Raw genomic sequence first — 4153 nt, forward strand, 5'->3', positions numbered from 1 at the left:
CTAGTTCTACTTTTCATTATACACCATTTATATTTTAAGTGATGTGTGTACTATTGATTTATTGATATGTATTTTTTTGCTGCTTGTATTTAGCTTTGATCTTCTTATTACAAAGGCATTAATTTGAGTAATAGCAGTTCCTCTTCTATAAGGGAACACTGCCCCTGAAAGGCTCCTTTAATTTTTGCTATGCATTTGTTAAAATATTATAAAAAGCATGTTATATATACTTTTTTGAAACTTAGTTTCAGTGTGAATATATATTTCTGTAGAACAACAACTGGCATACACTGTGCATGTTATTTTCATGGGTACAAATTTTTTGAAGATCAATGAAAAAATGTATTCTTGTGGATACTGACTTGATTTCATGGTTTTAACAAATTCTACTTTCAATCCTATAGAAAGATTGCAGTTTGTTGCAATCTTTAATATGTACCATGTTCATCCATACCTAAGTTAGTATCCAATGAATAATAATGAATTCCATAGTACAAAATAATTTTGTCAAAAGAAATAATATATAACATATCTATGAAGGAGACAAGCTAACCTGCCCATAATATATTATTTTCTTTTGATCTTAAATAATCTTGTTAGTTTATTAACAATAGTTTCCCAGGAGATCAGTTATCCTAAAAATAAAGACGCATAAAAACTAATTAAAGTCAGTTTGTTTTCCTGCACTGGTCTACTTTAATTACCCTTAGGAACACAAATGCAGCTTTCTTCTGATTAAAGTGCACACAAATTTAATTTGAGCAGAGTTGATCAAAAGTGGGACTTTAAATTTTAGATTCGTAATTTATAGTAGGGCCTGAGGTTGCTAATGCACTTTTATTTTATTTACATTAAAATGGCAGGGAAGGATTATAATTTATAAACTATGGATAACACATTAATCTCCTGTTTCTGAAATGCATTGAAAACAAAAAAGAAATAGACAGCCAGTATGATAGATCCTACCAGACTTGCTAGCAATAGATTATTTTGTTAGAAATTTTATATTTTCTGTGAAACCTAATCACCAAAAATAAATATTTATGAAAAATTTCTAAATGACAAATTTAGGACTCAAGTTTTATTGGATAATAATGACAAATTTAAGACTCCAAGTTTTATTTGATAATTATTAATGAACATCAGTTAAACAAATATCAATCCCTTTAAATAGAAACGTCCTTAAGTTTGATGGTATAAATAGAGTCAATTTACAGCATTTCATATAAGTTTTGTTTCTCCAGTTTGGAAACTTTCTCCTTATCACTATTATTACTTTTTTGACGAGGAATCTTAAGACTTTTAAAAATACTATTGATTTCATGGGTACCAATTTTCGTGGATTGAGGAAGACTTACATTTTCATAGATCTTTAATTTTATGGTTTTGCCAAAGTCCATATACAAGACAATGGAAAATTTATAATTTGTTGATTCATCTGTTCCAACAAATTCAACAAAATTGGTATCCAACGAATAATACTGATATTTAAAGTCAGTGTTCAAGCATTTAATCCAAAAATGTAACAGACAAAGAATACATACCAAGTAACATTACAATCTGATGATGAATTGCTCAGATTATTTGCCAATAGACATACATAGAATATGATGTGTAATTTCTCGTCAGTAGATTCAAAATAGATTCTAAATCTTAGCATCAATCATCTATGTATAACAAAGGATAATTGTTAAGTTTTGTTGACGTTTTAATTATTTGTACATTCCATTTGTTTATTTATTGTGTAATGGTATCATGTTACTAAAAGTGCAATTTATAGAGGATTAGTCATATATGTATACAGAAAAATAAAAAATAGCAGATGATAGTTGTGTTTGTCTTTTGATAGTCACATGTTGTATTATTCAAAGTTTAATATGTCTAATTGCCCTTTAGATAGATATAGGAAGATGTGGTATGAGTGCCAATGAGACAACTCTCCATCCAAGTAACAATTTATAAAGGTAAACCATTATAGGTCAAGGTACGGCCTTCATCATGGAGCCTTGGCTACACTGAACAGCAAGCTATAAAGGGCCTCAAAAATTACTAGTGTAACACCATTCAAATAGGAAAACCAATGGTCTTATCTATTTAAATACGATAAATTTATACTGATTTTGGTTTTATTTCAATTTTGTAGAAATGGTCAAATGGATGATAATATCTTCAAAGCACAACGCATTGAAATGATAATCTTCATGAGAATGTGCATCTGAAGGATTACACATTTTGATGCTAACGTTTATCTTGTGAACAAAAACATGAGAAAGCTGGCTCTGTGTGAGGTTTGCCAAATGACTTTAAGCTCACCATCAATTTAGAATTTCTGTCTTATCTCTGCTTCAGTAGAATAGTGTTCCATTGTCAGAACTTGAACATAAAACTTGACTAAAAAACCAAACCTAGGTAGGCATCACAAGAAGTAAAGTAATCTAGATAAAAAGGTGAGAACTGGACTATTTTCTACTCTAAACCAATTGTCATGTAAATTTGATTCATGGCTAAGGAATATCTATTTCCCAAATGGTCATAGCCCCAATTCTAGATTTTGTTCCATATTTATGACAGTACTGAATATTAACTAATCTATGAAATTTAAACACAAGGTTTATAGACCCTTTATAACCACATTAGAAATGAATATAAATTCAAATCATAAAACCAATTCTTTTACTACAGTTATTCTGTCAGAAACCTATTATGTGTCAAATATTTAATTACAATCCTAATTCAGACCTATATGTAGCGCGAATATTGTGTCCATTTTTGCCCCAACTGTTTATGGTTGGACCTATGCGGTCGTATCTAGCTGCGCTCGACAAAGCAATCAATTTTTTGAACACCCGTAAAAAGTAGACAATAAAAAACGTCATGAACATATACAATAGTGAAGATTGAAAAATAAAAACAAAATTAAAAACAAAATTAAAAAAAAACGTCTATAGCTACATGTAAATTGCCCACTCCGCTATACCAATTACTTCTCGGTGGTAAAACAAATACGTACTACTCCACTTAAAGACGGGTATAGAAATTCCATATCAAGTAAACCTAAATGGTGCCACATATTGATCTTGACCTATGCTTATGAAGGACTGAAATCCCCGTGTATTTTTTTTTTTTGTGAATTTTAATATCTTAAGTTTCGTAACATATAAAACCATGGCTTTGAACGTCAATCTCCGGCAAGTTTTAATGATAGCTGAAGTAATACTTTCAAGTCAAAATCAACTAAGCAGGAGATACATTTTAGCGTTTGCACTCTGTATAGTTTATCATGTTAGTTTATTGCCTAATTGGCGTGAACTACTGACGCATGCCATCTACTTAAACTCACATTTGTTTTTGCGACGAAAAGACGATTTGCAATACCACTCCTCTCTCCCCTAATGGTAATTGTGACTTGAACTTATAACAGCCTAATAAAATGTAAATGAAGACATTTAAAAAAAATGTTGCTTCCTAACTGTTGCTGGCAAAGCTTTGTTTCTCATTTGCATACTAATAAAACAAATAGGTTTTAAATTAATAATAGTGGTACTTTCAGCATCCGTGAGTAATGTCCGACCCATTTTAATTGTTTTATCTAAGTGCTAAAATATGTTAGCAAGTTCAGTATTACACTAATCTAGCGACAATGAACTCTTTACAAATCGCTCTATAACAGCTGGTCTTTTCTTTTGGTCCTAGCAACGAACAATGAAGACTAGAAATGCTACATAGTAGACAGTAGTTCGTGTAAAATATGGTGTACTTGGATCCGGTTTTGGATGAATATCAACAATGGAACGTGATGTGCCTTCACATATCCTTATTCATTTAAGATGAAAAACAACGTGCCTAATAGTTCTCATCCAATATCATCAATGACGAAAATCTGCGTTTTTGAATTGGTTATACTGACAAATTGTTATTCATTTCGGGTTTAATTGTTTAAGTAATGTGCAAATGTGACAATTAAAGAAAAAAATCCTTTAATGGCAGAAGTTATTTTAAACAATGCTCGCACTGCAAATGATCTAATCGTCGTTTTAATAGTCATCTATATTAATTCCAGCTATCCGTTTTCACTTAGTTCAATTTTCTGTTTTAGGCATGAAATATTGATGAAAGTAAATATTTATTATCCGGAGAGAATTTCCTCTCAGTT

The sequence above is a fragment of the Mytilus edulis genome, chromosome 3 (genome assembly GCF_963676685.1).
Source record: "Mytilus edulis chromosome 3, xbMytEdul2.2, whole genome shotgun sequence".
In the NCBI taxonomy this organism is placed as follows: domain Eukaryota; kingdom Metazoa; phylum Mollusca; class Bivalvia; order Mytilida; family Mytilidae; genus Mytilus; species Mytilus edulis.